The sequence below is a fragment of the Muntiacus reevesi genome, chromosome 7 (assembly GCF_963930625.1).
Source record: "Muntiacus reevesi chromosome 7, mMunRee1.1, whole genome shotgun sequence".
Classification (NCBI taxonomy): Eukaryota; Metazoa; Chordata; class Mammalia; order Artiodactyla; family Cervidae; genus Muntiacus; species Muntiacus reevesi.
The window spans coordinates 36,704,791-36,728,637 of NC_089255.1; the positions used below are offsets into that span (position 1 = coordinate 36,704,791).

Below are 23,847 nucleotides of genomic sequence, written 5' to 3' on the forward strand. Positions count from 1 at the left end.
ATTGTACAAAGGTGTTGTAGTTTAATTATTTTTCTAGTGATGTATGGTTTGAATATATTATATGATATATAATTATAATTCCATAATTATGGATTCCTGCTATTATATAATATATATTATATTATGTGTCTGCCGTTCTCTGTAATACTAGAGTGAGCGTCTTTAATTTCTAGTAGTGCAGCTGCTTATTCGGAGAGTAGTATATTTTAAATTTCAATATATTGTTGTCTAATTTCCTTCCCGAAAGATTGTACCAATTTACATGCTTAACAGTAGTGTATCAGAATACTTTACCACATTCCTTGTCAATACTAGGTGTTATCAAACTCTTTAATCTTTGCCTGTCTTATTAGAAATGGTATCCTATTTTTAGCTTTTCTTTTTGTTATATTTGATGAGCATCACTGTATGTTTCTGGGCCATTTGTATACTTTGTTGCCTGTGAATTATGTGTTCATGTATTTTCCCCCATTTTTCTACTGTACCGTTCATCTTTCTCTTATTTTTTTTTTCTTTTTCGTATTTTTAAGAGCAGTTAGAATATTAAGGAAAATGTCCCATGTCATAGATGTTGCAGATGTTTCCCCTGTTTACTTTTGTTTTGATTTTGTAATTTCCCCCTGTGTGTGTGTTTAAATGTAGTCAAATTTATTGACCTTTCTCTGTGGCTTCCTGGTATATTAAACTTATAAGGACCTGTCATCCTGAAGTTATGAAAGTATTTGCTATTTTTTTTCTGGTATACTAGTAAATTTATCGTCTTAATTTAAATATTTGATCCATTTGAATTTTTTTGGTGAAGGAAATGAGGTGGGGCTTAAACATCCATCCTTTCTTCACTGATAATGTTAGGGGAAACACACTGACTGAAGCTGCCTATCCTGGCTAGGCACCATAGTAACCATTTGGATGAGTTATTTTATGACAAGAGGTTCCTTACTAGGAACATGGAACTGATAAGCCACCACCAATAGAAATAGTTTTGGAAAGGTCAAAAGGAGATGCCACCTGTCTTACCACCTCCCAGAATCCTTCTCACTGGCATCCATCTTGGCTGAGCAATGCATGTGCCACCAGGAAGGACACTGAGTCAAAATGATTGGCCAGAAACAACCTGGAAACCAATCCCATCACATAGTGCCTGAGACTGCAAGCGCCATGGCAGAGCGGCCCTCCCGGGTTCTCTCACCCTCCTGCTCTCCGCCCAGGCACCCCTTCCCAATACAGTCTCCTGTTTCGTCAGCAGGTGTGTCTCCTTGGGCAATTCATTTCTGAGTACTAGGGAAAAGCCCCACTTTGGGCCCTGGAAGGGGTCCCCCTTCCTGCAACAATAGGAAAAAGCCATTTTTATCATTTGCTTAATTCCCGCATATACCTGGGGTCTCTTTTAAAATTATTTTATTTCATTGATCTATTTGTACTTTTGTGCCAGAACTATATATAGTGTTTCAGAAATTTCTTTTCCAAGATCTGAAGTTAGGGGTGGTCATTATTGTATCCTGGCTCTAATTAGTCTGTGGTTTACACATATTTACATAAGGTCAGCTTCCAGCAAAAATAGCCTTTTTAGAATCCTGAGCAGGGGCTTCCCAGGTGGTACTAGTGGTACAGAATCTGCCTGCTAATGCAGGAGATTTAAGAGAGTGAGGTTCTGTCCCTGGGTGGGGAAGATCCCCTGGAGGAGGTCATAGCAACTCACTCCAGTATTCTTGCCTGGAGAATCCCATGGACAGAGGAGCCTGGCAGGTGAAAGCCGATAGAGTCTCTTAGAGTTGGACAGGACTGAAGCGATTTAGCACAGACACATGCAGAATCGTGTACAGGTGTGGGGATGAAGGGAAACAATGTGTTTATATCTTTGTTTTGTTTACTTTTACCTTTTAACCCTTTTCTCTTACCTCTCCATTAAATCAACATTAAGTTTGATGTCTTATTTGTGAAAGTTCACTAAGATCCTATAATACGTGATTATTTCACCTTCTTCATTCATTCATTCAACCTACATCTACTGAAAAATATGCCAAGAATTGTGCAAGGCACTGGAAATAATAAGAGTTGTACGTCGTACTTAACCATGAAAAACTTAGTTCTTGAGGGAGACAGATACATAGAGTTAATTACCTTACAGTGTGGTAAATAATGCTGTAGTAAATATTTTATTAAACATTTGAAAAATCTTGAAGAGAGAGGTTTGCCTTTTTTCATTGGGAGTGGGAGTGTTGTCAATAAGTCTAGTCCACAGGGTGATTCCTCTTTTCAGTACTGAATAGGATTTAAACATGTAGTTTTCTTCCAAAGGCGAGAAGGCCCTTAAGACTTGAAGGTGGTGGTTCACATGCATGGATTTAACTACAAAGTTTGGTGAGTTTCCAAAAAGATCAGTGACTTCTCAAAGCATCACATGAGTCATTCACTCATCTTTAGTTGATTCACTCCCTTCTGGTTTCATTCTAGATACCACTTAGTCTTATAAAATAGGTTTATGAACCATTTGATTGAGCCTGGCTATACAGAATATTAACTTGATTTCTGATCATTACGAGGGAGCTGGGTTCAGTAAAAACCTCTCTTCTCTCTGCAGGAAAGGCAGAGTGGATGGTTTCTCAATTTTCAAGTGTGAGGCAGAGGCGTATGAGCTATTTATAGATTCACCTCCCCCCACAGATGAACACAATAGAAGCCTGAAATCAAATGGTGACCAGATGTGCCCAGGCATCTCTCAGACCATATTTAGAAGCTGGAAAAGGCAGAGCCGCTAGGAAGTTGGGCTCAGGGCAGAACTGGTTGGACTCACTCATAAGATGATTGTCTGTATACAAACAGCCCCTTGCGTCTGGTCCACAGGAGCAGAAGGGTAAAAGAAGTGTGTATGCGAACTCATTTTTCTTGCTTCTTTTCCTGGAAGTGGGAGATTATTCCTTTGTTAGTCATTTCATTGCTCAACTCTTGCCTCTGTAGTTGGGCGGTTAGACAAAGTGGAAAAGCTTTTGGGGATATGTGCTGAGTTGGTGTGGGGTAAGAGCCAGTGCGGCTCCCGTGCTGTTGGTGGAGGTAGTGGTTCTGCTCAGATGAGAAGGGATGTGACCGAAATGGAAATCCTCAGTTGCTTTTCTTTTTCTCTTTACTATTCCTTCCTTATTAAACTAACCCCATCTTGCTTGTGGTGATGTTATGGTTTAAAGTACAAACATGTAGTGGTTTCTGACTGGTATTGCTTTTCCTTTCCTTCCCACATTAAAGATTTTTGAGAAAATAGAAGTAGCTTCCTCCTTTAATAAGCATCTGGCACTATTTGCATGGAGTTTAGAGACTTGATTTCAGGGTTTGGAAAAGTAATGTTTGATTTTGGAGAATGTTCTCATGAAAGACTCCTATAAGTGGCAAGAAAGAAAAAAACTACCACGGTTTGAGAGCCTGCTGTATTCCAGGTACTGAACGGAGTACCTCATTCCTCTCATTCACTTTTAAATAGCAGCCCCATGAAGTGGGTTATTATCATCTCTGTTATTCAGATGTGAAAAACAGGGCTCAAAGAGGTTAGGGTAAGTTCTTTAGGTCCACACTACTAAGAGGTGGAGTTCAGATTGAAACCCAGACCTGGTGCCTGCAAAGCCCTTGGTCTTTCCACTACCCCTGCCACCGGTTGTGTGCGCTAACTCTTCCTGACTATGTGCTTGCCTCTGATATTTGAAGTAAGATGTGAATTAGCTGACAATTAGAAGAATTTGAATTGTTAAACTTTGCATTTATCATAAGAAAGGATCCAGGGAAAAAAAAGGATCCAGGAACCATAAAGAGAAACATGTGGTTACAAGCCTCCCTGTTGATGCCTCTCTCTGAGATATGGAAAACACCATCTATTTTAAATTTTGTGTCTGAAGCAAATGCTGTCTACAGGTGGAGTCAGGGTGTTTTCTACTGAACCCCTCAAATAACTCTAGTTGACCTAGTCACTTTCTGAGATGCAACAAATAGTTCCTACTTTACAGCAAATGGATGCTTCATTTTACCTATTCTGACCCAAGATGTTGTTACTGTTTAGTCATTAAATCACATCTGACTCTTTGTGACCCCATGTACTGCAGGAGACCAGGCTTCCTTGTCCTTTACTATCTCCTGAAGTTTGCTCAAACTCATGTCCATTGAATTGGTGATGCCATCCAACCATCTTATCTCCTGTCGCCCCCTTCTCCTGCTGCCCTCATTCTTTCCAAGTATCACGGTCTTTTCCAGTGAGTTGACCCTTTGCATCAGGTGGCCAAAGTCTTGGAGCTTCAGCTTCCAATTAATATTCAGGGTTGATTTTTAAAGATTGACTGGTTTGATCTCCTTGCTGTCCAAGGGATTCTGAAGAGTCTTCTCCAGCACGACAATTTGAAAGCATCAATTCTTCGGCACTCAGCCTTTTTTATGGTCCAACTCTCATATCCATACATGACTACTGCAATAACCATAGCTTTGACTTTACAGACCTTTGTCAGCAAAGCGAAATCTCTGCTGCTTAAACACTGTCTAGATTGGTCTAACTTTCTAAGGAGCAAGTGTCCATTAATTTCATTACTGCAGTCACCATCAACAGTAATTTTGCAGTTCAAGAAAAAAAAATCTGTCAGTTTCCACTTTTCCCCCATCTATTTGCCATAAAGTGATGGGACTGGATGCCATGATCTTATTTTTTTGAGTGCTGAGTTTTGTTTTTTTTTTTTGAGTGCTGAGTTTTAAGCCAACTTTTTCACTCTCCTGTTTCACTTTCAGCAAGAGGTTCTTTAGTTCCCATTCACTTTCTGCCATTAGAGTGGTATTATCTGCATATCTGAGGTTGTTGTCATTTCTCTTGGCAGTTTTGATTCCAGCTTATGATTCATCCAGCCTGGCATTTTGCATGATGTACTCTGCATATAAGTTAAATAAGCATGGTGACAGTATACGGCCTTCACGTACTCCTTTCCCAATTTTGAACCAGTCTGTTGTTCCATGTCCAGTTCTAACTGTTGCTTCTTGACCTGCATACAGGTTTCTCAGGAGGCAGGTGAGGTGGTCTGGTATTCCCATCTCTTGAAGAACTTTTCACAGTTATGATCAACACAGTCAAAGGCTTCTGTGTAGTCAACGAAGTAAAAGTAGATGTTTTCCTGGAATTCCCTTGCTTTTTCTGTGACCCAACGGATGCTGACAATTTGATCTTTGGTTCTTCTGCCTTTTCTAAACCCAGCTTGAACATCTGAAACTTCTCAGTTCACGTATTGTTGAAGCTTAGCTTGGAGAATTTTGAGCATTACTTTGCTAGCATGTGAAATGAGTGCAATTGTGCGGTAGTTTGAACATTCTTTGGCATTGCCCTTTTTTGGGATTGGAATGAAAATGACCTTTTCTAGTCCTGTGGTCATTGATGAGTTTTCTAAATTTGCTGACATATTGAGTGCAGCACTTTAACAGCATCATCTTTTAGGATTTGAAATAGCTCAGCTGGAATTCCATCATCTCCACTAGTTTTGTTTATAGTGATGCTTCCTAAGGCCCACTTGACTTCACACTCCAGGATGTTTGGCTCTAAGTGAGTGACCACACTCTTGTGGTTGTCTGGGTCATTAAGACCTTTTTTGTATAGTTCTTCTGTGTATTCTTGCCGCCTCTTCTTAATCTCTTCTGCTTCTGTTAGGTTCTTGCCATTTCTGTCCTTTATTGTCCCTGTCTCTGCATGAAATGTTCCCTTGGTACCTCCTATTTTCTTGATGAGATCTCTAGCCTTTCCCATTCTATTGTTTTCATCTATTTCTTTGCAATGTTCAATTAAGAAGGCTTTCTTATTTCTCCTTGCTATTCTCTGGAACTCTGCTTTCAGATGGATATATCTTTCCCTTTTTTCCTTTTCCTTTCGCTTCTCTTCTCTCCTCAGGCATTTGTAATGCCTCCTCAGACAACCATTTTGCCTTTTTGCATTTCTTTTTCTTTGGGATGGTTTGGTCACCACCTCCTGTACAATGTTATGAACCTCCATCCATAGTTCTTTAGGCACTCTGTCTACCAGATCTAATCTCTTGCATCTATTTCTCACTTCCACTGTATAATCATAAGTGGATTTGATTTAGGTTATACCTGAATGGCCTAGTGGTTTTCCTTACTTTCTTCAATTTAGCCTGAAGTTTGCATTAAGGAGCTCCTGATCTGAGCCACAGTCAGCTCCTTGTCTAAGTTTTGCTGGCTGTATAGAGGTTTTCCATCTTTGGCTGGAAAGAATATAATCAGTCTGATTTTGGTATTGACCATCTGGTGATGTACATGTGTAGAGTCATCTCTTGTGTTGTTGAAAGAGGGTATTTGCTATGATCAGTGTTTTTTCTTGACAAAATTCTGTTAGCCTTTGCCCTGCTTCATTTTATACTCCAAGGCCAAACTTGCTTGTTACTCCAGGTATCTCTTGACCTCCTATTTTTGCTTTCCAGATCACTATGATGAAAAGGACATCTTTTTTTGGTGTTAGTTCTAGAAGGTCTTGTAGGTCTTCATATATCCATTGAATTTAAGCTTCTTTGGCATTAGTGGTTAGGGCATAGACTTAGAGTACTATGATGTTGAATGGTTTGCCTTGGAAATGAACCAAGATCATTCTGTTGTTTTTGAGATTGCCCACAAGTACTGCATTTTAGACTCTTTTGTTGACTATGAGGGCTACTTCATTTCTTCTAAGGGATTCTTGCCCACAGTAGTAGATATAATAGTCATCTGAATTAAATTCACCCATTTCCGTCCATTTTAGTTCACTGATTCCTAAAATGTGTATGTTCACTCTTGCCATTTCCTGATTGACTGTGTCCAATTTACTTTGATTCCTGAACCTAACACTGCAGGTTCCTAGGCAATATTATTCTTTATAGCATTGGACTTTACTTTCACCACCAGACACATTCACAGATGAGTGTTATTTCCACTTTGGCTCAGCCTCTACATTCTTTCTGGAGCTCTTTCTCCACTCTTCCCAGTAGCCAGATTTTGAAGTGGACTTTACAAGTGGTGAAATGTGCCCATGAAGGAACCTGGGATCTGTGCACTAACCCTGCCAGCCGATTGCTCCTTTCCTTCCTGGCACAACTCAGTATGGCCTCAGACCTCTTTTTCTTCTTGGCTGTACCACATAGATCTTAGGTCGCTGACCAGGGATTGAACCCATGCCACCCACAATGGATGTGTGGAGTCTGGATAACCAGGAAAGTCAACCTTTTTTTTTTTTGATACCTCTTTTTTTAAAAAAATTAATTATTTTTGCCTTTTCATACTGTTCATGGGGTTCTCAAGGCAAGAATACTGAAGTGGTTTGCCATTCTCTTCTTCATTGGGCCACATTTTGTCAGAACTTTCCACCATGACCTGTCCGTCTTGGGTGGCCCTACATGGCATGGCTCATAGTTTCATTGAGTTAAACAAGGCTGTGGTCCGTGTGATTAGATTGGTTAGTTTTCTGTGATTGTGGTTTTCAGTCTGTCTGCCCTCTGATGGAGAATGACAGCATTGGACCTTGCGTCGATCACCAGTCACATCCACACCTGGTGTTTATGAAAGTGAAAGAGGAGAGTGAAAAAGTTGGCTTAAAGCTCAACATTCAGAAAACAAAGATTATGGCATCTGGTCCCATCACTTCATGGCAAATAGATGGAGAAACAGTGGAAACAGTAGCAGACTTTATTTTTTGGGGGCTCCAAAATCACTGCAGATGGTGACTGCAGCCATGAAATTAAAAGACGCCTGCTCCTTGGCAGAAAAGTTATGACCAACCTAGACAGCATATTAAAAAGCAGAGATTACTTTGCCAACAAAGGTCCATCTAGTCAAGGCTGTGGTTTTTCCAGTGGTCATATATGGATGTGACAGTTGGACTATAAAGAAAGCTGAGTGCTGAAGAATTGATGCTTTTGAACTGTGGTGTTGGAGAAGACTCTTGAGAGTCCCTTGGACTGCAAGGAGATCCAACCAGTCCATCCTAAAGGAAATCAGTCCTGAATATTCATTGGAAGGACTGATGTTGAAGCTGAAACTCCAATACTTTGGCCACCTGATACGAAGAGCTGATTCATTGGAAAAGACCCTGATGCTGGGAAAGATTGAGGGCAGGAGGAGAAAGGGACGACAGAGGATGAGATGGCTGGATGGCATCACCGACTCAATGGACATGAGTTTGGGTAAACTCTGGGAGTTGGTGATGGACAAGGAGGCCTGGTGTGCTGCAGCCCATGGTGTTACAAAGAGTCGGACACTACTGAGTGACTGAACTGAACTGAATTCGTTTTGGCTGTGCTGGGTCTTCATTGCTGCATGGACTTTTCTCTAGTTGCGGGGAGCAGATGCTGCTCTTTGTTGCAATGCACTGGCTTCTCATTACAGTGGCTTCTCTTGTTGTGGATCATGAGCTCTGGGGTATGCGGGCTTCAGTGTTTGTGCTGCACTGGCTCTAGGCTCAACAGTCATGGTGTGTGGGCTTAGTTGCTCCGTGGCCTGTAGGATCTTCCTGGATCAGGCATTGAACCCATGGCACCTGCATTGACGGATGGATTCTTTACCACTCCGCCACCAAGGAAGCCTTGGGTACCTCTTTTTCTGAGTAAGTCCTTCCTCATCTGTGAAGTACCCTGGGGTGTCCAATTTCATGTTGGGGAGGGAAAGATGAAAGCAGGACCTCCAGTTTGAATCCAGAAGAATCTTAATATATATTTTTGAATGAGATGAAGTCCTATATTGTTTTCTAGTTCTATCCTAAATTCCACCCACTTTAATTTCCAAATATTTATTTTTCAATGAACATGAACCTCATCTGCTCAGTGTCTTCCACATAGCATTTATACACCAGAGAGAGTCAGTCTCTCAGGCATTCGTCAACTTGGTTAGGGCTGTTAGAGGTTTATCAACTATGCTTCTTTGAAAATCAGCCCCAAGTTTCTGAGTGACTGTCCGGATTTGTGTCAGTGCATCTCTGGGTTGTCACCAACAAATGACTTTTGAGCTAAGTGCTCAACACTGTTAGGTCTCTCTTTGGTCATCTAGTTTTTTTTTTGTCTTTTGCATGCACTTTAATAAGTGCCTGTGACAACACCAAGAAGCACCTTTGTTCCAGGGCTGTTGACTAAGACTGGAGTCACACTTTATTTGGTTGAGGTGACTTGAGATAAAGATCTGAGGTACAAGAAGTGCCACAAGATGAGTGTGGTTTGAGGTCTCGTGATTTTAACATGTAGCTCTGTCTTCTGCAAACTAGGACAGTCTTCAGGATTGGAGGAGGAAAGTGTGGCTTGAGATGGGGAAGTTGCCTGCCAGTGGGATGCAGGAGGCAGATGCTGTTTAGATCACCACGAAATTAATCTCTTTTGCCAGACCTTGGATTGCTGAGAATGATACAGGATTCAGCTGGGCTGCTGAGCCCGACTGTGAAACTGGAACCATGTTGGGGGTTCAGCTCATTTGCTTCTCCGGCATTAAGACTGGTCTCTAGAGACCCATTCAGACTAAACAATATTAAAAACAGGAAATTTGCTCCTAGCAGCATGGTTTCAGGAAAACTTTTTCCACTTAGGCAGGAATGAGAGTTAAAAACAGAAACTCCATCCTCCAGGCTTGTTTTCTTACATAAAAGTAGTGTTCACAACTCCCAACGACTTCAAGCAGCTTGGCCCTACCTTTCTGCCTGTCAGACTACTGCCTGAGGGGATTCATTACAGAAGGTGGTAAAGAGCCCTTGTGAACACATGAAAAAATATGGAGGCAGTGCTCTGTGGAGGATGCTGACATGGTGATGTTTATCTTCACCTAAGAATTAATGCAGGAAGCACTTAGGGGAGACCTAGAGAACAGCTACTGTTTAATTTGATTTAGCACCCATTTATGGTGTGTATTCTGGATTGGGTCCACATGTTATGTATTCATTTATTCAGTCATTGTTAACTGAGCACGTACTGTGTGGTGTGCATGTGTTCCTCAGACATGTGATGTGCTTTTTATCCCTTTTGTGCTGCGGGACCTGCTCAGGTTTGCTCCTGACAGTCGCCTAGGGCAGCCCTGAATCAAAGGATTCAACTCCGGGGACTGCTGCTCTTCTGCATAATTTGCTGCTGAGATTGATGGAGGTGGACAGGGGGACATTTTGGAAGAAGAGAGTGAGGACAAAAAGGAAAGTAAAACCTTGAGAGGAGGGCTTCCCTGCCGGCTCAGTGGCACAGAATTTGCCAACGCAGGAGACTTGGGTTCGATCGTGGCGCTGGGAAAGATCCAACATGCTGTAGAGCGACTCAGCCCCTGGCTCGCACAACTATTGAGCCTGTCCTCTAGAGCCTGCGAGCCACAAGTACTGAAACGTGCATGCCCAGCCCTACAGCCAGAAAAAGGCCCACACAGTAAACAAAGACCCAGCATAGACAAAAATAAATAAATTTATAAATTATATATATATTTTTTTTAAAAAGCTAGAGAGGAAATGCTTTTCTTTTCTTCCTCTCCCGCTGTGATGTCACTCTACCTAAGAAGTCCAGCGGGGAGAGAGTGAATGTGAACGTGAGTGACCCTAGCCTCTGTTCACCTCTGTTCACCATGCTTGATCAGTGTATCATGAACAAGGTTCTGTAGTAGAAGAAACTGTGTGGTGAAAAGATTCTTTATCTTTACAGATGTGTGTCATTATTTTTTGCTGGTAAGAAAAACAGAACTGCTTTTTAAAACTTTAAAGTGGAATATACGCACAGAAAAGTACACTTATTAGAAGTGAACATCTCAAATTTTCTATCCACTTGAACTTTTACAAACTGAGCATACCTACATAACCTGCATGCAGATCAAGAAATAGAGCATTACCAGCACCTCAGAAGTTCCATTTGTGCTCTGTTAAAATTCATTGTAAAGCTCTTACATGGGGCTTTTCTCCAGTATATGCTCTGCAATGTTGAGAGGAGAAATAATGTCCCTACCTAGCCTGCTAATCTCTGAATTTAAGAGGACAGGCAGGCCAAACACAGCCTTTCGGGTTTTCTCCTCAGCCTTCCTTTCTTTCTCTGACTTGCAGCTGGTTAGTATCCTATTAACCTTCTTTTACATTCAGCCTCTGGTTTCTGGCTATTGAGATGCATTTTGATGTGTTCTCTCTCTCTCTTTTCTGGCTATTCCATGAGTCATGTAGGATCCTAATTCCCCAACCAGGAATATCAAACCCATGCCCCCTGCATTGGAAGCTCAGGGTCTTAACCATTGAACTTCCAGGGAATTCCCCATTTTAGTTTATTTTTGCTTTGTGTTTTACATTTATAAAGTATACTGAAAGTGAACAGGTGCATTTCTTTATCAATAAAAATAATGTTACAGAGAACATCTTCAAAATAGAATAGATTAGCAAGGTTTTAGTATGTGTGCTTCTTTAGTATCCTCCTCAGTTTTGGTACTCTTCAGGCTGAGTGTATGCCAGATTTAACTGTTGTATGTAGGATTATATTACAGCCCAACATTACGAGTTATTATCCACATGCAGGCAGAGCAGTTGGCAAGTTTTCTGGGAAGCCATGCTTTTGCTTGGGGTAGGTTCATGCTTGATCACATGGCCCACATAGAAATGGAAGGTATATACATAAAGGGGAGCCAATAAGAAGAAAAGTCATAAAGTTAGAAATTTTGTAATCTGGGCAGATTTTATGATGACTTTTTAAGGTGACTTTAAAAAGTCATCCATCATGCAGTTGTGGTTTTGGTTAAGACTGGGCCGTAGTGCCACAGAGTCTGGGTTGAAACCCCATCTCTGACATTGCTAGCTGTGTGACAGGGCAACTTTTTGGACTGATGTCTGATTTAGTTGTCTCATCTGTAAAATGATAATAATAGTATCAACTTCATGGACTATTGTGAGGAGTAAATTATTAGTGTATCTAAAGTGCTTTGATATCACCTAGTACACTTCAATAGTGAATAAATGTTGTTCTTGTTACTTTAACATCTGTCATGACACTAGACTGGCAACTATCTGAACCTCTCCTTTTTTTTTAATCGAAATGCCAGTCAGTATGGGATTGAGGTAGAATATAGAGTTTCCACCACGGAAGTTTACTTCACAGCCAACTTCACTTGCACATAGTTATTTCATAAGATGAGTACATACATCCACAGCATGGGAAAGAACAATAATGTTTTTTAAGGCTTAGTCATCGTTTCCTATAAATTCTTTCTATAGTAAGGTAGAACCATTGTAAACTTCCTATCAGTTTCACTCTGCAGGGGTGGCTGAAGTTTTCCTTCTCAAAGAAAGTGAAGTTTACACATCAGCAAGATTGATATTACCTGGGAACTTATTGGGCTCTACCTCAGACCTACTGAATCAAAATTCTAGGGGTGGCATCCATCATCCATCAGACTTTTAAAATAGCCCTCCAGGTGATTATGATGCATTCTAAAATCCGGAACCACCACTTTACAAATTTTCTACTATGTGTAGACAGTGGGGGAAGATAGTCATAATTATAGGTTGGGGGAAGGATTAGCTGGGAAACACATTATCTTAGTGAGCTAACTTCTTCCCAGTGTAATATTCTGTAGTTTACAAAGTGTGTTCACATATATTGTAATCATCACATATTTGTCACAAAATTGTTGTGGTAGATACCATTATTTCCACATCTTATTTTTTATATTTTTGGCAGCACTGGGTATAGGATCTTAGTTCCCCATCTGGGAATTGAACCTGTGCCCCCTGCAGTGGAAGCACAGATTCCTAACCAGCAGGGAAGTCCCTATTTATACATTTTAGAAGAGTTGATAAAGACTGCTGCCACCTAATAAGTTGCAGAACTGGGAACTTTGTCATTTGAAGTTTCCTGAGTCCAAATCCTGGCATCTTTCTGTAGCACTGCATAGCCTTTCTGTCCTTGAGCTGTGAGTGGGCCGGTTGTTGTCTGGCTTTCTCAGTAACAGACCCAGAAATGAGAAGGTGTGAAGGTCATTTATTAGGAAGTATTGCTAGAAAAGGAAGTGGTTGGTAGGGTCGGGAACTGAGACTAGCAAGGACAGGAGGGAGGAGGCCAAGCAACTCCATAGACATGCTGTGAAGACAGAGTATAGTGAAGTGAAAGTCAGTCGTGTCTGACCCTTTGCGACCCCATGGACTATACATTCCATGGAATTCTCCAGGCCAGAATACTGGAGTGGGTAGCGGTTCCCTTCTCCAGGGGATCTTCCCAACCCAGGGGTCGAATCCAGGTCTCCTGCATAGCAGGCAGATTCTTTACTAGATGAGCCACAAGGGAAGCCCAAGAACACTGGCGTGGGTAGCCTATCCCTTCTCCAGTGGATCTTCCCGACCCAGGAATTGAATTGGGGTCTCCTGCATTGCAGGCGGATTCAGAGTATAGAGTTTTCTGAATCAAGAGTCAAACCTGTCAATCTTAAGGGAAATCAACCCTTGAATACTTGTTGGAAGGACTGATGCTGAGGTTGAAACGCCAGTATTTTGATCATCTGATGTGAACAGTTGACTCATTGGAAAAGTCCCTGATGCTGGAAAAGATTGAGGGCAGGAGGAAAGGAGGGCGTCAGGGGATGAGATGGCTGGATGGCATCACTGATGCAATGGACATCAACTTGGGCAAACTTCGGGAGATGGTGAGGGACAGAGAGGCCTGGTGTGCTGAAGTCCATGGGGTTGCAAAGAGTCAGACATGACTGATTGACTGAACAGCAACAACAATAATCAAAAATGTCCTGAGGTTCCCTGCTTCCATCAGTCACTGGTAATAACTGCCTCTTGAAGAACATCTGGCTCTTAAAAGGAGCTCCTGAGGGCAGTCCTCCAAAGAAAGAGACAAAGAGATACAGATACTAACTTCTGGAAGTCAAGGCACACCCATTGGCTGGTACACATTAAAATAGTAGAGAAATCCAAATGTATTGATATATAGATGTAGAACATTAACAGCACCTCCTGTACCATCAAAGCTGGTCAGAAGAGTGTGGTAGGAAACTAAGGAATTCTGAAATACATGCTGGCACCTCAGTGGGCTATGGGAAAACCCCTCTGTGTGTCCTGTCCCCAAGACTTCTTGGGAGAGCCTTGTGCCTCCCCCCGTGTGTCTTCTAGTTAGGTCTGTGGTCTGTAAACAGTCTCCTGTATCTTCTACATCTACCAGTGTGGGCATTAAAAGTTGATATTCATAAAGATGACTTCAAGTCCTGCCATTGCCAAATCCTTAGACACTAAGAAAGAATATACTGAATAATTTAAAATTTTTAATGTACATGAAGTTGACAGTGATTTCTGGTTAACTAAAATATCAGAAATATGTTTTTATTAAGAAAATCTCATCTGGTGATCATTTAGCCAACAGTGGTTTGGAACTTCCCTGGTGGTCCAGTGGCTCAGACTTCATGCTCCCAGTGCAGGGGTCCCGGGTTCGATCCCTGGTAAGGGAACTAGATCTTACATGCCACAACTCAGACCCTGCACAGCCAAATAAATAAATTGAATAAATAAAAGTGGCTTAACCATTGCTACATGATGATCATTCATGCTGTTCACTGAATATTCATGGCTGTTTATCTCCTATTGTGTGATAGAATTTCACTTTCTGGTCCCATTGTGTGTGGGGTGGGGGGAGGTTTGCATATGATGAGCTCTGTGAGTATATTTAAGAAGAAATGATATCTGAGCTTTCAGTTGCTGATCTATGACCTTCCAAAGCCCTCTTTCCTTCTGGCATCAAGATCAGTAACATTGGAGAGAGAGAGTTCAGTCAGAGAAGCTTCAACCACCAAGACTCCCTACTGACCCACAAGTAGCATGAGCCAGAAATAAGCTTTTGTTGTTTTCAGCTACTACGCTTTAGGGATTTGCTACAATAACCTAACTTTGTCCTGACTGCTAACTCTTCAATGTTGAGCTTGTTGAGTAACTTTAACTTTAGTAGTGCTTGCGTGCACACTTCCGTTGTGTCCGACTCTGTGCGACTCTGTGGACTGCAGCCTGCCAGGCTCCTCTGTCCATGGGATTCTCCAGGCAAGAATACTGGAGTGGGTTGCCATTTCCTCCTCTAGGGGATCTTCCTGACCCAGGGATCAAACCTGATCCCTAGGATGTCTCTTATGTCTAAAATGGATTGACAGGCAGGTTCTAACACCACTAACACCACCTGGGAAGCCTAACTTTGGTAGAGTATCAGTTATTTTAAGAAAATGGGTCAAGGTGATTTGTTCATGTACTTTCATTTATTTTCAATGATAAGTGATCTTAATATGTTTCAAAGTGTTGTTGTTAATGTGTTGTTGTTCAGTGGCTCAGTCATATCCGACTCTTTGCATGCCCGTGGACTGCAGCACGCCAGTCTTCCCTGTCCTTCACCATCTCCTGGAGCTTGCTCAAACTCATGTCTATTGAGTCAGTGATGCCATCCAACCATCTTGTCCTCTGTCTTCCCCTTCTCCTCCTGCCTTCAATCTTTCCCAGCATCAGGGTCTTTTCTAATGAGTTGGCTCTTTGCATCAGGTGGCCAAAGTATTAGAGCTTCAGTATCAGTCCTTACAATGAATATCCAGGCCTGATTTCCTTTATGATTGACTGGTTTGATCTCCTTGCAGTTCAAGGGACTCTCAGGAGTCTTCTCCAACACCACAGTTCAAAAGCATCAATTCTTCTGTGCTCAGCTTTCTTCACAGTCCAACTCTCACATCCATACATGACTACTGGAAAAACCATAGCTTTGACTATACAGACTTTTGTTGGTAAAGTGATATCTCTGCTTTTTAATACACTATCTAGGTTTGTCATAGCTTTTTTCCCAAGGAGCAAGCATCTTTTAATTTCATGATTGTAGTCACCATCTGTTGTGATTTTGGAGCCCAAGAAAATAAAGTCTGCCACTGTTTCTATTCTTTCCCCATTTATTTGCTGTGAAATGGGACTGGATGCCATGATCTTAGTTTTTTTGAATGTTGTTTTAAGCCAGCCTTTTCACTTTCCTTTTTCACCTTCATCAAGAGGCTCTTTAGTTCTTCTTCACTTTCTGCCATAAGGGTGGTGTTATCTGCATATCTGAGGTTACTGATATTTCTCCCGGCAATCTTGATTCCAGCTTGTGCTTTATCCAGCCCAGCATTTTGCATGAGGTTGCACATAAGTTAAATAAGCAGAGTGAAAATATATAGCCTTGACATACTCCTTTCCCAATTTTGAATCAGTCTATTGTTCCACGTCCGGTTCTGACTGTTGCTTCTTGACCGCATACAGGTTTCTCAGGAGGCAGGTAAGGTGATCTGGTATTCCCGTCTCTTTAAGACTTTTTCACAGTTCGTTGTGATTCACATAGTCAAAGAGTTTAGCTTAGTCAATGAAGCAGATGTAGATATTCTTCTTGCATTCTGTTGCTTTTTCTGTGATCCAGTAGATGTTGGCAATTTGAGCTCTGGTTCCTCTGCCTTTTCTAAATCCAGCTTGAACATCTGGAAATTCTTGGTTCACGTACTGTTGACGCATGGCTTGGAGAATTTTGAGCATTACTTTGTTAGCATGAGAAATGAGTGCAGTTGTGTGGTAGTTTGAACATTGTTTTGGCATTGCCCCTCTTTGGGATTGGAATGAAAACTGACCTTTTCCAGTCCTGTGGCCACTGTTGAGTTTTTCAGATTTGCTGGCATATTAAGTGCAGCATTTTCACAGTATCATCTTTCAGGAATTGAAATAGCTCAGCTGGAATTCCATCACCTCTACTAGCTTTGTTTGTAGTGATGCTTCTTAAGGCCCCCCTGACTTTGCACTCCAAGATGTCTGGTTCTAGGTGAGTGATCACACCATTGTGGTTATCTGGGTCATTAAGATCTTTTTTTAATAGTTCTTCTGTATATTCTTGCCACGTCTTCTTAATATCTTCTGCTTCTGTTAGGTCCATACCATTTCTGTCCTTTATTGTGCCCATCTTTGTATGAAATGTTCCCTTGGTATATTTCATTTTCTTGAAGAAATCTCTAGTTTTTCCCATTCTGTTGTTTTCATCTATATCTTTACATTGTTCAATTAAGAAGGCTTTCTTATCTTTCCCTGCTATTCTTTGGAACTTTGCATTCAGATAGGTATATCTTTCATTTTTTCCTTTACCTTTTACTTCTCTTCTCAGCTATTTGTAAGGCCTCTTCAGACAACCATTTTACCTTTTTGCATTTCTTTTTCTTTGGGATGGTTTTGATCACTGCCTCCTGTACGGTGTTATGAACCTCCATCCATAGTTCTTCAGGCACTCTGTCTACCAGATCTAATCCCTTGAATCTATTTGTTGCTCCACTGTATAATCGTAAGGGATTTGATTTAGATCATGTTTGAATGGCCTAGTGTCTTTCCCTGCTTTCTTCAGTTTAGCCTGATTGCAACAAGGAACTCATGATCTGAGCCACAGTCAGCTCCCAGTCTTGTTTTTGCTGACTGTATAGAGCTTCTCCATCTTCAGCTGCAAAGAACGTAATCAACCTGATTTTGGTATTGACCATTTGGTTATGTATAGAGTTGTCTCTTGTGTTGTTGGAAGAGGGTGTTTGCTATGACCAGTGCTTTCTCTTGGCAAAACTCTGTTAGTCTTTGCCTGCTTTATTTTGTACTCCCAAGGCCACACTTGCTTGTTACTCCAGGTATTAAAAGTGTTAGAAGGCCTTTCATGTATGCAGGACTCTCTTTAGTTTTTCTTTGACTCCTTTTCCTCTTGGAACCCTCAAACCCACTTATATTTTTTAAGAAGTTGGCTCTAAAAAGGACTTTTGCCCTATAGCTCTGGATGACAAACTATTAATAAGTCCTGTGGACTCCATCTGGCCACCACCAGATTTAGTAAAGTTTTCTTGGAACATATCCATGCCATTTGTTTGTGTAGTATTTGTGGATGCTTTTGTACTACAAAGGCAGAGCTGAGCAGTTGTGACAGAGACCATATGGCCCATAAAGCCTAATATATTTGCTGTATGGCTCATAATAGAAAAATTTTGCCAGCTCCTATCTAATAAATCCTGATTTCTAGGAATAGAAAGATTCTCAGATGATTTGCCTGAATTGTTGCAGATACCTAGCTCTTGGCGGTTCTGTCTGATGGAATGAAGGTCTTCTCCTGGATCTGCTGTTGTTGTTTGGTCGTTAAGTTGTGTCAGACCCTTTGCAACCCCGTGGATCTGCAACGCCCCTCTATTTTATCCACTTCCTTGAAGGCAGTGAAACAGCATATCCCATTTGGATTCTGCCTGTGAAGATGCAAAGATGCCCTCACACCTAATAATCCAGCCACCTTCTTTGTCTTTGTTCAGACCAGCTGCTGGGCAAGCTGCTAACAAGTCCACTTGTCATGTGACTGCTGCTCAGAGATCCTGCTTTGTGCCTGTTGGTGATGACAGTTAAACCTGCCGTTGTAATAGGGCTTTTTCAAGCTGCCTGGGAGAGAGGTGATCAGGTTGTCTCACACGATGGGTCATGAATGTGAGGCTATGTGAGGAAAGCAGGAAACTGGAAACTGTCAGCCGTATTCACCGTCACACAGCCAAGCCACACAACAATGGAGCATTATTCATCACTGCTCAGAATCCAGCAGTAGCTGTAGGAGGCCAACAGCAGCTCTCTGTCTACCATTCAGAGCTCCCCAAGAGAGTTCATCTTTAACCAAGTTGGCATACCCTTATTAACATTCTTTTTTTTTAGTCTTTTTTTTTTTTTCCTAATGGTGCTATCAGTTTATTTTATTTTATTTTGTTTTTGGCTGAGATGTGCAGCATGTGGGATCTTAGTTCCCTGACCAGGAATTGAACTCAAGCCCCCTGCAGTGGAAGTACTTAAAGTGTGGAGTCTTAGCTACTGAATCCCAGGGAAGTCCCCCTTATTATTAACAGCATCCTTATTTGGGGTCATCTAAAGTTTGCATATGCAGGTCAGGAAGCAACAGTTAGAACTGGACATGGACCAACAGACTGGTTTCAAATAGGAAAAGGAGTACGTCAAGGCTGTATATTGTCACACTGCTTATTTAACTTATATGCAGAGTACATCATGAGACACGCTGGGCTAGAAGAAGCACAAGTTGGAATCCTGATTGCCGGGAGAAATATCAATAACCTCAGATATGCAGATGACACCACCCTTATGGCAGAAAGTGAAGAGGAACTAAAAAGCCTCTTGATGAAAGTGAAAGAGGAGAGTGAAAAAGTTGGCTTAAAACTCAACATTCAGAAAACTAAGATCATGGCATCTGGTCCCATCACTTCATGGGAAATAGGTGGGGAAACAGGGGAAACGGTGGAAACAGTGTCAGACTTTATTTTTGGGGGCTCCAAAATCACTGCAGATGGTGATTGCAGCCATGAAATTAAAAGACACTTACTCCTTGGAAGGAAAGTTATGACCAACCTAGATAGCATATTAAAAAGCAGAGACATTACTTTGCCAACAAAGGTCCGTCTAGTCAAGGCTATGGTTTTTCCAGTGGTCATGTATGGATGTGAGAGTTGGACTGTTGAAGAAAGCTGAGTGCCGAAAAATTGATGCTTTTGAACTGTGGTGTTGGAGAAGACTCTTGAGAGTGCCTTGGACTGCAAGGAAATCCAACCAGTCCATCCTAAAAGAGATCAGTCCTGGGTGTTTGTTGGAAGGACTGATGCTGAAGCTGAAACTCCAATACTTTGGCCACCTGATAAGAAGAGTTGACTCATTGGAAAAGATCCTGATGTTGGGAGGGATTGGGGGCAGAAGGAGAAGGGTACGACAGAGGATGAGATGGCTGGATGGCATCACCGACTTGATGGACGTGAGTTTGAGTAAACTCCGGGAGTTGGTGATGGACAGGGAGGCCTGGCGTGCTGCGATTCATGGGGTCGCAAAGAGTCGGACACGACTGAGCGACTGAACTGAACCGAACTGAAAGGTTGACAAGGGCTTCCCTGGTGGCTCAGTGGTAAAGAATCTGCTTGCCAGTGCAGGAGACACGGGTTCAATCCCTGGGTCAGTAAGACCCCTTGGAGAAGGAAGTGGCAACCCACTCCAGTATTCTTGCCCAGAAAATCCCGTGGACAGAGAGCTACAGTCCATGGAGTCTCAGAGAGTCAGGCACAACTTAGCAGCTAAACAACAATGCTTGACAGTCTCTCTTTTGCCTGTACTTACTTTGCTTGGGGCTCAGTCAGATGGGGTGTAGAAAAAGGGTTAAATGACAAAAGACATGGTAGATTATGATCAAGGAATCACTTGGGATTATCTTTATAAAGGCGGCTGTGGGAATAGCAAGAGTCTTCGATTCTGTTCCCCTAAGTCCACCACTCATCTTTTCTCACAGGAACTTGTCTAAAAAATCTCTTTTTGCAGGGAGGAGGAAAGCAGTAGAGCTGGATAGTCATGTATTTGTTCTGTGAATTCCTTGCTTATGTCCAGAGAGTACGAAAGGCGCATATGGGACCTACCACATCTCACGTGCCACTTGGACAGTTGTCTATGGGAACATTTCTTATCAAAACACACTGTTAGAAATAGGCTAGTCTTGTATAAACAAAGATATGTGTTTTGGTGATCTCAAAGCTCAGTTTTCTTGATTTCTTCAGGAACTAGGGACTTAAACTAAAAATATGAATTTATGTTTCTGTGTGTATATCTGTTTGAGTGTTTGCTGCTGTGTGCAATTGTATTTTTTAAGAAATTTATTTATTAGTTTGGCTATGCTGGGTCTTAGTTGCTGCACTTGAGAGCTTTGATCTTTGTTTCAGCATGTGGGATCTAGTTCTTGACCAGAGATCGAACCTGGGCCTCTTGCATAAGGAACACAGGATCTTAGCCACTGGATCACCAGGGCAGTCCCCAACTTTTTTTTCTTTACTTTTTTCTCTTTGCATAAAAAAGAAGCCTTAGATAAATAGACAGGATTTATGTTTTTATCTTTTTAAAACATAATTTTATTTATTTATTTTTGGCTCTGCTGGGTCTTGTCTAGTTGCCATGAGTGGGAGTTGCAGTGCTTAGGCTTCTCATTGCAGTGACTTCTCTTGTTGTGGAGCACAGGCTCTAGGGCCTGTGCGGGCTTCAGTTGTTGCAGCTCCCAGGCTGTAGAGCACAGGGTTAATAATTGTGGTGCATGGGTTTAACAGCTCCATGTCATGTGGAATTTTCCTGGGTCAGGGATTGACCCATGTTTCCTGCATTGGCAGGTGGGTTCTTCACCACTGACCTACCAGGGAAGCCCTGTTTTTATCTTTTGAATAAGGTGATAAAAGTTGCATTCAGTAGAGAGGGTGTATTTTAGGGTCTGATATGAGAGGGGCCCTAGACTTTGCTCTGAACCCTCATCTCCATCCTAGATGAAAGGTGGGGAAGTATGTGATTATAAGTATGGTTTGTTTTCCAGCTTCACAGATCACTGGCTGTGATCTTGGGCTAGTTCCTTTATCTCTTTGTGCTTTACTTATCTGTAAAATGGGGATAATGGTACCTACCTCAGAGCTGTTGTGAGGACTAAATGAGTAAGTAAATATAAAATACTTAGAACTGTGCTTTTGCTGTTGTTAAATTGCTAAGTGATACCCGACTCTGTTTTGACCCCATGGACTACAGCCCACCAAACTCTTCTGCCCATAGGATTTCCCAAGCAAGAATACTGCAGTTTCCATTTCCTTCTCCAGGAGATCTTCCAAACCCAGGGACTGAACCCACGTCTCCTGCATTGACAGGTGGATTCTTTACCATTGAGCCATTAGGGAAGCCCAGAACAGTGTTTAGCAGATAATAAATGCTACATAAGTATTATTATTATTAACTTCTTTGATACCTGATCACAATCTTATCCAGCATACAATAATTTCTCCAATACCTTTTCTATTCACAATAATATGTCCCTCTGTCCTCTCTGGTAGCATTTGCATTTTAATAAAGGTACTGTGAAGTCACAGCTAACTCAGATGAATTACTATACTGGAGAGAATTTCTAGTATTCTGCAGGGTGGTGGGGAAGATCATTTGGGGGCACATTGTGACATGAGATTGAAGAATTGGGGGCAGTCACGTGCTTAGAGAGTATCTAGACAGGTAGAAAATTGAATATGTCTCATCTTCCTTCCATTTCTAGCCCCAAATTATCTAAGTCAAGAAGTCGTAGAGTCTGCACAGCCTCCTGTGGAAATCTGAGCTGGCTCTGTAGCTTCCTCGCGGTGTCTCATAGCCACGTTCAACAGTGAGAATGCTAACTGACCACTGATTGCCTAATAGATTCAAGGGCACAATAGTACAGAAATGATGCAGGCTGAGCACTGGATAATGTGGAACCAAGGAAAGCTAAGCTAAGAAGGACAACCAGGTGCTGAAAAGGAGAAATGTAAGGTCGCTTCCTGATGCTGCTCCTTCTCCACTGCCAGAAAACTGAAACGATCAGGGCACTGTAAATCAGTCTGTTGTTGATACTGTCACAGGCATCCGTAGCAACAATTTGGAAAGCCAGCTCAAAGCTACTCAAGCTGCTGGGAAACTGCCTTCTAGGAAAAACAACCTCCAATAGGCAACATAATCTGGGCTGGTTTGATTCCAAAGTTTGTGTCCTTCTTGGGCAGAACTGACTGTAGTCCTGTTCAGTTTGAATCTGCTTGAGTGTTCACCAGCATTGCTTCCAGGGTGTCAGAACAGACTGGGGCTGCGGTAGATAGAGGTGCTGCCCCAGCGTTCATTTCTCTACTGGCATCTCCCCATGATTACATCAGTGAACAGGCTGTATGGGCTCTTGGAAACATTGCAGGTGATGGTTTTGTTTTCCAAGACTTGGTTATCAAGTGTGGTGCCATCAATCTGCTGTTGGGTCTTCGCAGTTCCTAATATATCATCTTGAATATGTGATTACTTGTAGCACCTTACCTGACACTTTCAAACTTTTGTTGTAACAAGAATCCTGAATCCTTGCTAGATGCTACTGAGTAAATTATTATTCTTAATAATTAATTAATTTTTGGCTGTGCTGGGTCTTCATTGCTGTGCATGGACTCTCTCTAATTACAGCAAGTGGGGAATACTCTAGTTGCAGTGCACAAGCTTCTCATTGCAGTGATTTCTTTTGTGGCAGAGCGTGAGCTGTAGGTACATGGGCTTCAGTAGTTGCAGCACACAAGTTCAGTAGTTGTGGCTTGCGGGCTCTAGAGCATGGGCTCAGTAGTTGTAGTACACAAGCTTAATTGCCCCGATGCATGTGGGATCTTCCCAAACCAAGGATCAAACCTGTGTCCCCTGAATTGGCAGGCAGTTTCTTATCCACTGGACTGTCAGGGAAGTCTGCAAATTCTACTTTGCTTCATCTCCTGTATCATGATGTCCAAAAGTACTAGCAGATGCATAGACAATGTCAGATATTAAAGCTGACACCAGCACCAGATCCAGTGAGTTGTGAATCATGGATTAGTCCCATTCCTCATTGGTGTTCTAAGGCAGACTTTAAGATGCAAAAAGAAGCTGTATGGGCTATGAACAACCATAGAAGTGGTGGAACAGTTGAACAGATTGTGTAACATCATTCATTGTGGCATAATAGAATTGTTGATGAACCTCTTAACTGTGAAACATACCGAAATTACCCTAGTTATTCTGGATGCCCTTTCAAGTATCTTGTGTTGCTGAGAAATTAGGTGAAACTGAGAAACTTAGTGTAATTGAAGAATGCAGAGGTTTGGATAAAACCAAAGCTCTATAAAACTGTGAAAATGAGTCAGTGCCCAAGGCTTCATTAAACTTGATCGAGAAGTACTTCTGTATGGAGGAACAAGAATATCAAAATGTTGGGCCAGAAACTACCTCTGAGGCTATAGTTCAGGATGGCATTCTGAGACCATTATCTCTCAGACTGTACAACTGAAGCACATGATTGT

At 41.8% G+C, this 23,847-nt stretch overlaps 1 protein-coding gene and 1 pseudogene across 4 annotated transcripts in view; both read left to right on the plus strand.

The window, feature by feature from the left end:
* The window catches only part of STARD9 (StAR related lipid transfer domain containing 9), a 121,020-nt gene that overhangs the window by 17,925 nt on the left and 79,248 nt on the right, over positions 1 to 23,847 (plus strand). The gene's annotated exons all lie outside the window — the stretch shown is intronic.
* LOC136172072 (importin subunit alpha-1 pseudogene) lies at positions 1,159 to 22,909 on the plus strand (annotated as a pseudogene).